The sequence below is a fragment of the Morus notabilis genome, unplaced genomic scaffold (genome assembly GCF_000414095.1).
Source record: "Morus notabilis unplaced genomic scaffold, ASM41409v2 Scaffold201, whole genome shotgun sequence".
NCBI classification, from domain to species: Eukaryota; Viridiplantae; Streptophyta; class Magnoliopsida; order Rosales; family Moraceae; genus Morus; species Morus notabilis.
This window is the reverse complement of record NW_010357101.1, coordinates 283485-295017: the sequence shown is the minus strand read 5'-3', so window position 1 is coordinate 295017 and position 11533 is coordinate 283485.

Sequence of the window (11533 nt, the reverse complement as noted above, 5' to 3'; positions counted from 1 at the left end):
AAGGATTTTTTGTTCCAAATTCAAAATTGGAGATAAGGATTTGATTCTATTTTGAAGTTTGACTTCTTCTCTTTAAATATGAGAAAGATAGAAAATTGTAGAGACAATTTTTGAAACATATTTTGAGCCCTAATTGGAGTGTGGCGTATTAGAATTGAAAACTGATTTTTCAATAAAAAAAAATTAAATTACATGTGGCATTTTTGGGACTCGTGGCATTTAAGATGAGTGAACATTTGGGTCGTGGCATGTAAGCTTCCTCTGTCATTGTATCGTGTCTCTCCTCCAAAGGCCACCGAAATTGTAACTCAAAATCTCATTAATGGTTGGTTGCTAAAACAATACTTTGCTTTCCAACATGTTGCCAGTCCAGGCCCAACCCGCCCAGCCTGCAAAACTGAGTTTATCCGAGATAACCCGAAGGGTTACGGATTTGTGAGCCAAATATAATGCTGCGGCCCAAATTTCCCTCACCCCGAATGTGATGGCTAGGCCAAAATTTTAGGCCCAACCCGAGCCTACCCGGCCTACTTACACCCCTACAGAAGCTAGGTTCAATGAGTGATGAGTGAGTTTTAACTCATTTATTTAATGTCCTAAAATTGAATAATTGCTTGTATCTTCAAGTTTTTAGGTTGTTTTAATATTTTTGTGAGTGATTCAGGTAAACAAAGAAGAATTGGATCACTTGGAAGAAAAAGTCAAAAAGAGCCCGAAACCAGCGCGCGCTCACCCGCCCACATCAGGGAACCAGTGCGCGCTAGCGCCCTGGCCCCCCCAGCGCACCCGCGCGACTTGAGGCGTGCACCCGCGCGCTAGGCGCGTTCCTCCAACTTCAAGCGCGCGTCCGCGCGCTGTTCCTCCAACCCATGCGCTCGGCCGCGCGCTCTGAGGGCTCTGGCTAGCTTAGGCCATTTTCGGGGCATATAGAATTTGGCCGGGTAAAAAGGGGAGACACACAGATAGTAGTGGGGAGTTTTGGAGAGAACATAGACAAAGGAAAAACCTTAGTTTTTGGGGCAGCAGACAGAGAGGGGAAAACCCTGGTTTTTCTGGGGAATCAGAGGAAGCTCTTGGAGATTGGAAGCTGGACTACACTGAGTTTTATTTTTCTTCCTCTCCCTTTCTCTTGTTCTTAGACTTAGTATTTTCTCTATTTTTGTGGATTTATCATGTATTTTCATATTTGTTTAATCTTGAATATATTTGAGTTTACATTGATGGGTTGCTAGATTCTTATGCTAGGGGACTTGATGTAACCTTGCTATGATTATGCTATGAATATTTGATGCTATTTGATGTTTTTCATGCCTAAACATTTGTGCTCTTCTTTGCTTAATGCTTTAATAAATTGAAAGATTGATTAGAAGATTTAGATATGTGGATTTAGGCTTGAGAGAGTCACTTGCACATGTTGGGATTTGTTGAACACAGCCTAGTGATTATTGGAATTGAGAGATGAATATGAGCTAGGTAATCACAAATGAATTAGAGCTTAATGAATGCACAATTAACTTAATTAATAGGGATATTAATTAGGTGATTTTGCATATATTTGACTCGGCACTCGAGAGAGGGAGTTGGATTATTTTAGGAAATTCATGATTAATGTTTGGCTTGAGGGAAATCAATAGCATTAAAAAGGATTAGAATAATTAGGCAAGGTGAAATCAAGGACCCTAGCTACCTTATCACTAGAGCCCCCTTCGATCCCAAAAGTTTCCTCCATTGTTTAATTTGCTCGTCTAATTAGTTTAGCATTTTATTTTTGTTTTGATTGATCTCATTCTCATGATTGGACTTGTCTAGATAAAACTGGGTTATTCTAGTTGTGATACTTAGCTAGACTTTAAGAACACAATCCTCGTGGGACACTCACTCACTCACTACTTTATTACTTGTCGACCTCGTGCACTTGCGAGTAGAAATTAAGTGATATTTTCGCACCGATCAATGAGCTATCACATCTTGCTCCTTCCTTGATTGAATCGGAGCGCATGAAGTGCCTAAAGTTCGAGAAAGGTCTTAAGGGTGTGATCCGGAAATTAGTGGTAGCTTTAAGGCATCGAGTCTATAGTGACTTGGTTGCAGCGGCCATCTCTGTTGAACAATAGCACATCGCCTTCCTCCAGGATCGAGAAGCTTCAGGAAGAACTTCAGAAGGACCCCAAAGGAGTAACCGAAAAAGCCGTGATCAGGGGCAAGGTAGTAGGGGAGTGCCTAGTGGTAGTAGTGGCTCTTCGGGAAGTGGGAAGAGTGGACCCTATAGCTTCAAGTGCCACCATTGTGGGGAGCTAGGGCATATCAAAAGGAACTGTCCTATTAGGGGCCAACAGGTGAACCAATAGACCCAGCAATCACCGCAGAATCAAAGGGGTATTGCTTCTAGTCAAGACAGACTTCCACAGTTCACACATTTCTATCAGCCCCAGTTGCCTGCACAGATGCCAATTCCTCCTGCACCGATCTTCTGTCCGCCGAACTACTCTTATTTCCGGCCACAGGCTTCCGTATCAGTACAGTCTACCCCACCACAATAACAGTACAGGCCTAGAAATCAGAGACCTAACAACAACGAGAGAAGAAAAGAGAAAGCACCGGGGCAGATGCATACCATGGCCGGGGGAAGTTCTGGAGCTCATGCCAGAAACCCAGTCGTTGAGGGTATGATACCTATCTCTCACTCTTTTATACGAGTTTTGTTCGACACTAGTGCTACGCACTCTTTTGTTTTCACTTATTTTATGAAAATTTTCGGTTTGAAACCCGATGACTTAGAGACTTTAATGTTTATAAGTTCTCCATTGGGATGTGTGGAGGTGACTAGTATATGTAGGTCGTGTGTGATCACGATTGGAAGTGAGAAATTAAAGGCAGATATGATAATCCTTCCCATGAATCAGTTTGATGTAGTGTTTGGAATGGATTGGTTGTCAAGATATGGGGCGATTGTTGATTGCCACCGTATGAGAGTTACCTTGACTACCGGTTCTGGCACGATAGTAACGTATCAGGAAGGTGTTAACCCAGTTACAGAAGAACAACTACTGAGGCATAGCGTCGGAGGACAGCAGAATCTAGCTTATTTCTCATTCCTTTCGGCATTAGAAGTTAAATCCGGTATTGCCGGGGAGAATGTTGAGGTCCCCATGGTCGATGAATATGCGGATGTATTCCCTGATGAGTTGCCTGGTTTACCGCCTGACCGAGAGATCAAGTTTTGCATCGACTTACTTTTGGAAACGGCTCTGATTTCTATTGCTTCGTATCGAATGGCGCCCGCGGAAATGAAAGAGCTAAGGAAACAGCTCGGAGAGTTGGCAGAAAAGGGATTCATAAGGAACATCACTTCCTCGTAGGGTGCGCCTGTCTTGTTTGCAAAAAAGCATGACAGATCCCTTCGGTTGTGCATAGACTACTGACAATTGAATAGGATCACCGTGAAGAACAAGTACCCATTGCCGAGGATCGATGAGTTGTTCGATTAGCTGGGAGGATCACGGTATTACTCAAAAATCGATTTGAAATCCGGGAATCATCAGTTGAAGATTAGGGAAGATGATATCCTAAAAACAGCTTTCAGGACTCGCTATGGGCATTATGAGTTCTTAGTAATGCCTTTTGGATTGATGAATGCTCCCGCCGCTTTTATGGATTTGATGAATCGAGTCTTCCGCCCATATTTGGACCAGTTTGTGATAGTCTTCATTGATGACATCCTGGTTTATTCAAAGACTTGGGAAGAGCATGAGCGGAGTAGCCACATGAATCCTTATTTGGACCGGTTGACTGGTTCCCACTGAAACCGACCTTAAACAGTCCTAAAACCCTGTTTTGACCCCGAAACTCGATGTGGGATTGACCTAACCTCATTTGAGAACTCAAAATGAGTGGATTAGCCACATGAATCCTTATTTTCCATTCGATTCTCCGGAAAAAATCTTCATTGTCAAAGAATCATGATTTGAATTAAGAATTGTTTATGAACATTGATTTTGACTATGGCACACTAATATGATACAATTGCATCTAATTAAACGAGAATGTTTGGTGAGAAAGATCAAACTCTAAATTGTTCATTTTGATGGGGAAAGTTAGTGGCACGATTGGAATTGGAGCCTCGAAGGCAAGCGGAGCTAGGGCTACGTGAAGACAGCCACAGGTTTGATATCCAACAGGTAGGATATTCTTGTGCATATCCTTGTTAGCCTTACTTTAAGATTTTAAAGAGTATCATTTCTTAAACTGAAATATTTAAGGAATGATACAACGCATGGTGGCCATAGAGATCGGGATGTGGGAATCGCATCCTTGGGGGCAGGTCCCAAAACCCGTACGGATCCACTTCTTGTTTAGTGGAACAATGGCTCTGCACTTTTCATTTGACAGACATTTTTACCGCTTCTTGTTTAGTGGTATGATGAGCTGCACACTTTCATTATACAGATATTTTTTACTATGTGAGTAATTACTTTTCTAAAAAGGGATGACCGGTTCCGGGTGTATATCTTCAGACCGTGAGTACCTTTATTTTAAATGCTTTATAAAATTATATCCTACTGGGCCTTTCGCTCACCTTTCTTGTTTTCAAATGTATTAAACCCCTCAAGGCGACGCGAGGAGTAGTGCGGAGTAGGTAGCTACTACCGGTGACATGGACTTGACCTCGGAAAGTGAAGAGTTGTCTTTTCTCTTATCTTTTATTTCAAGGCATGTATAACAGATTATGGATTGTAGACTTAAATATTACTAGACTGCGGTTGATGTCTCATTCACTTTTGTTTATATTCATGTATGCTAAACACCTGTGGGAATTCTTGACTTGATACCAGGGACGTGATTTTAAACTGGTTTGGTTGGAAATTCCGCCACCTTTCTTGAAATTTAATTCCTCTTGAAAAAAAAGGGGCTCGTTTGAAAATACCTGGATGTTTTGGATTTGAAAGAAATTAAAATATTTGCTAATCATTCTCTCAAACAGGTTTAAGTTTCTAAACGAGCCTCCACGTCACTAACCCCGGTTTGGGGGCGTGACAGAATGTCCACAAAATAACTTTACATACATTTTTTGAGAGGACTTTTACATTCGAATTTATGTGATGTATATTGATTATTGTGATTTCGATTTGTGATATACAACTGAACTAAATAAAGAATAAAAACAAAACATAAATCTAAATCATAAAAGAATTGTCATAAATCTAAAACTTACGCTATCTAACCCATTTTTCTAACAGAACTTTAAGATGAATATAGTTAAGCCATCTCTAAAATTAAATAATTAAGGGAGAAAATCATTTCGTACACTTTGTTAAAGTGAGAAATCTCGCTGATATCGTGTATTTTTAATAATATTAAAACCATTAAAAAAAGTTTTTTCGATACAGTAAGATTGATTTTTAAGGGGTAAATTGTCCAAAGTACCCTTTTCATTAATTAAATAGAAAATAATAATTTTTAAAATATTTTTTAAAAACATTTTAACTTGTTATAAATTTTTAATTTTTAAATGCTTTAAAGTATTTTTAGGAATTTTTTAAATTATCACTTTGTTGTTAATTAAAGGGTAGAAAAAAATTTTGTGTCCCAAAAATCTGTTTTATGGTGCAAAAATAACGTTTCTTTAAAGGTGAATGTATTATTTTAATATTGTTAAAAACACAGAGTACTAACAAGATGTTTTTATCTCAACAATGAAATAAACAAGAAGATATATTTTTTAAGAAAAAGGTGACAAATACCTTTTAGATATATGAGTCTAGATTTTTACTTTTTACTCTTGATTAATATCATTTTTAGTCAAATAACTATATTAATCAACATAGTACTAATTAATCAAGAATAAATAGTAAAAAAATAAGACCCATGTATTTTAAGGATAAACTCAATAATTTTTTTCTGAAAAAAATTACTTGAAAGGCTAAGCTGAAGAGTGAGCCCGTTAGTGGTCCACAAGTCGACGCTTTGACGATTTTCAGGCGTGATAGTGTGGTTTTACAAAAGGGTGGTTTGAAAAAAACCCAAATCAAGACCGCCAAATCTAAATGGTGAGCGGGACAGTTTAAAGTGAATGAGTGACGAATGGTTTGATGATCATTATTAGATATTTGTTAAAAAATGTTAAAATAATAAAATAAAAAACGTGAAACAAATTTTCTTGTATGTTTTTACTATGTTTTAAAGACAACTGTTATCAATGTGGTGTATTCCAAAAAAAGACAACTGTTATCAATGTGCTTTAAAGACAACTGTTTTTACTTTGCTTTAAAGACAACTGTTTTTACTTTGCTTTAAAAGACAACTGCTAATTATAATTGTACTGGTAAATGCGTGACAACTACGAGTGAAAACATAACCTTTTCAACATGGTCTAATAATTATTTATTTATTGTTTTCCAAAAGGTTCTTTAGTTTTGTACTTTTGTCACGTTTTTTTTCCAAAAAAAAAGTTGGTAGGCTAAGTTCATTCATCGTATTAATTAGAATGGGCATGATATAAGTTAAAAAAGGAATGCGGATGATATATTTGACAATAACATTTTCAAGTTAAAAAAAGAAAAAAGAGTATAGCGATATCTTAAATGCATACTCTATTTCATACTCTATTACATGTTAGTTTAAATTTTTGACACGTATTATTCTCACTTTCTCAAACAATACTGTTAGTACTGGTTTTAGTCTTTTAACACTTTATAAAACAATATGAATAATACAGAAACATAAAATAAAAGAACACGAGAGAAATGGTATCGCGATTCGGTAACACTCTACTCCGCAAGGCCACGCCTAGATGATGAACAATCCACTAAGAACACTTTTACAATTTAATTGGACTTAATCTACCCGAGACTTCCTCTCTAAGAAGACGCCTATGAACTTGCAATTTTCCAATGGACTTAAACAGTGAGATCCCCTCGACTTTTAACATTGGAATCCCTCCAACTAAGTTTTTCTCCCGAAAAATACTCAAATCATCTCTCTCAATATAAGTGCTCACCTATGTCTCACAACCCAGCAAAAACTCATCAAAATGCGTACAAAGACTTAAGGGACACTTTCAATAAATAAGCAAGTTGTGAATAGTTTGACACATCCTCAATTAATTCGCTGAACCAAATCTGTTGCAGATCCTGGTTGCAACAAAACTGCAACATAGCTGTTACGGTCAACTTTTTCAAAACCAGACGAATCAATTTTCTTTAATTTTGAAATCTTTCCAAAACTGATAAATGAACCTGGACACGTTCTTAGGTGACATAGGAAGATCATCTAGCTATGAAATCTCAATCAAGAATCAATCAAATCAATTTTTCATCTTTGAATCAATAGTTACTTAGAAAAATATAAACTAAAACAAGTTTTTGAATTTTTTGAAACCTGCCAAAAGAAACTTGTCAGCCGCATAGACATTTTCAAACGCAATCATCCTAGCAAAACATTCTCCAAATAATGCTAATCAAGTCCGATTACAATCAATACACAAATTTAGAAATAAATCCCAACAATTACGAGAGTGTTATTCCTTTGTTTTAGCTCCCAAATTAACGAATTTACACATTTCAACATAAGGGGAAAAAAAAAAAAAAGCTTGGATTCATTACAGAAATACCCAACAAGGATGTTGGGGAATTATTGGGGAATTTCATTGGCGTTGATTTTACTCGTGTACAAGAAGGATGTGGCATATATGTCCAAGTTTAGGCCGAGATTGATGTTCATCAAGAGAATCGCAACACCAACAATGGCTCACGAAGAGGCAAACCCCTCCACCATTTTTTTTTTTCACTCTTCTTCTTCTTCTGCTGAGAATGTGTAGATTCGAGAACCAAAACAAAAGAATGGCATTCTTGTAGGTAGATGTAACATGAATGACTTATTATTACGTTTGTTTGTTAGAAAAAAATGAAAATGACACGTGTTAAAAAATTAAATTAGCATATAAAATAGAATCTGAAATAGAATCTGCATTTAATATTCTTTTTATTATTAAGTACAAGTTTTTAATTGAAAATAATTGGTATTGTAAGGGTTGAAATTTCCATTTTATAATAAGTCCTAATCAAGCAAAAGGACAAACGTGTGTAAACATACACACGGACACGGTGCTACATCCACCACCGATTTCGTTACTTAATCGTTCATGCGTGTCCCTTGTATTAATCAAGTGTATATTATCACTTTGTTGTTAATTAAAGGGTAGAAAAAAATTTTGTGTCCCAAAAATCAGTTTTATGGTGTAAAAATAAAGTTTCTTTAAAGGTGAATGTATTATTTTAATATTGTTAAAAACACAGAATACTAACAAGATGTTTTTATCTCGACATTGAAATAAACAAGAAGATATATTTTTTAAGAAAAATGTGACAAATACCTCTTAGATACATGAGTCTAGATTTTTACTCTTTACTATTGATTAATATCATTTTTAGTCAAATAACTATATTAATCAACATAGTACTAATTAATCAAGAGTAAATAGTAAAAAAATAAGACCCATATATTTTAAGAATAAGTTCAACAATTTTTTTTCTTAAAAAAATTACTTGAAAGGCTAAGCTGAAGAGTGAGCCCATTAGAGGTCCACAAGTTGACGCTTTGACGATTTTCAGGCGTGATGGTGCGGTTTTATAAAAGGGTGGTTTGGAAAAAACCCAAACCAAGACCGCCTATTCTAAATGGTGAGCGGGACAGTTTAAAGCGAATGAGTGACGAATAGTTTGATGATCATTATTAGATATTTGTTGAAAATGCTAAAATAATAAAATAAAAAACGTGAAACAAATTTTCTTGTATGTTTTTACTATGCTTTAAAGACAACTGTTATCAATGTTCTGTATTTTTAAGCTATAGAAAAGGTCATTAATATTAAAACAATCATCACATTGATTGATATTTCATAATTTATACGTATTAGTAATTACATGGCGGTTTTAAGTAGAGGTTTCAAACGTGTCGTGTCAGGCCGGCACGGCTCACCCGACCCCAGGCCCATGACAGGCCTGGGCTGTGTTTGGCATGACCCTGCATAGTGCAGGGTTGTGCTAGGGCCGGGTCTAAGGAGAAACTCTTAGGCACAGAACTGGCCCGTGGCCTTAGTTCATATAGGCCAGGGCCAGGCTTGGGCCCAGGCCCATCATGGGCCGGCCCTGGCCTTTGTAATTTTTTTTTGCAATATTTAATACAAAAATATATAATATGCCCCCAAAAGATGTGATTTTATTGAATTGAGATAATATCAATAAGTACACATAAATGACTGCCTCGTTAAAAATATTGCCAAGTAAAACCCGTGGGGGAATCGATTCAAAACCTTAGCAAAGGAAAAAAGAGTGCAGTAATTCTAGGATAAGTAAATTACAAAACCTAAGTGATTCTAGAAGATTATGGTATTTCTAAGTTAGAAAAATAGTCTTGCATTGAATTATCCGTATATTGTTGTTTTCGTCTTCTGGCATCTTCTCAGTTTTTAATGCACATTAGTCCCTCCAAGATATCTGGATGCATTATGCTTCTCTTCTCGTCAAGAATTCGGTTGCTTGCACTAAATGCTTGCTCCGATGCTACCATTGACACTGGAGTTGTCAGAATGTCACCAGCTATTACGAACAGTGTTGGAAAACGATCGGTCTTGCTCTTCCACCACTGTAAGATGTCCAGTTTGTCGTCATCGATTACAAAATTTACTTCAAAATATTTTACCAGTTCAGTAGACGCTTGTGTTGATGATGATCCTGTCGTTTTCTCTTTCTTTTTCAAGAAACTCCACGACGAGTCTTTAGACCCCGAACTGCTAGTTGACGTCAAAGTTCCCTATTCTTTTTGACCTGTGCTGTATTTTGCTTCATACAAACCAAATAACTTTTCTAATATTTTTCTAGTGTCAGTAATAGTTAGTAGCATATCAATACTTAAATTTTCTACTGTAGCAGTCATAAAAGATTCAGTCCCATCTACTCCGCACCTAGGATCTAAAATAATTGCTAATGCATATAACATAGGACAACATGAAACTAGCTTAACTATGTTTCTAAAAAGTTAAGTATCCCTATAATAAGCAAATGTTTCTGAAATATTAAATAGTTAATTTAAAACTAAATGTGCAGTATGATAATAAACTCCGGAAAGTAATTCAATAGCATTGTTGAAACTTCTAAAAATTTAAAAAAAATACTCACCAATCTGCCAATCTGTATCAAAAATTAAAAGCTGATCTTCTTACTGTTTACATGCGTTGTGATGAGCTATTGATATGGGAGTGCATCCTTCAACATTAAATAGGTGGAGTTCCACCTATGTCTCACGTCAGTTGAGAACTTTCTTAGGCGCATCTGACTGTTCATGCAATATTGTTTGAAACTTTATTTGACACATTATCAAAAGTAATATTTAAAACTTTATATTTTATCCCGTAAAATTCAAAAATTTCCATTATTGTTCCAAAAATAGCATTTGCGTTATGAGGATATGGACATAAATAAAAACCTATTATTCTCTTTTGTAAAACTCATTCATCGTCAACATAATGCGCCGTGACACATAAATATCCAGTTTTATTGCACCTCTCCCATAGATCAGAAGTACAAGATACAGTAGCATTAAAAGATCTAAAATTATCAACTAGAGATTGTCTCATTACATAAAACACTTTCATGCAATCAGAATGAGTTGTGTTTCTATTTACCCGTTTAAATTGTGGGCAGAAGGCCGTTTGTATGAATTCTTCGAACGCCGCATCATCTGCAAAAGAAAGAGGTAATTCGACACTAGTTAGAAATTTAGCTAGTGCTTCATGATAAGTGCATGAAAATGCACCATAAATACTGCTTTTGATTTATATAATATTAAAATATTTAAGCTTTAATTAAACAATTCTATTATTTTTATTCATAATATTTTTAATTGAAATTTGTCTAGTTTTTACTTAATTATTTACATATAAAAGCAGTAGAAAAAGCTACAAAAGAAGAAGCCATGAAAGCCATATTTTCAACCAATCTAAGCCATTTAGAGAGGGAGGCGCGTGAGCCGAAGCCATAAGTCGATTTCCGTGTGGGCCCCAGCTCTCCTGCCTTCCCCACTCCACCTCGCACGCGTCACCAGCACGCAAACATCCCAGGGCAGACGCTCTCGCTCTTCCTCCGCGCGATCTCCAGCGTGTCCAAGCTCTCTTTGGCGTGGGTCCCACGCTTGCGATGCCAGCTAATTAACGCCCAAAAGTGATATTCACAAGCGGTCAATTGTAGCACAGAAGGGCGGTCGTATCCAAAGAGAGATAATAAAATAACAAGAAAGACTAATAGAATAAGAGCGTTAGAGAAAATTGAATTAAGGAAAAATGAGAGTTTTTGAGATTTTTGTTGAAGAAAACAGTAAGGTGTCGAGAATCCCTAATGCTTCGTTCACCAATTTCAGTTTTGATTCACAAAATAAAAGAACTGAATAGATTAAATCTCTATGTTGACTCCGGAAATATTATTATTACAAGTTATCTAAAATCGACAATATATCAATATGACAATATTGCAGTAAAAGA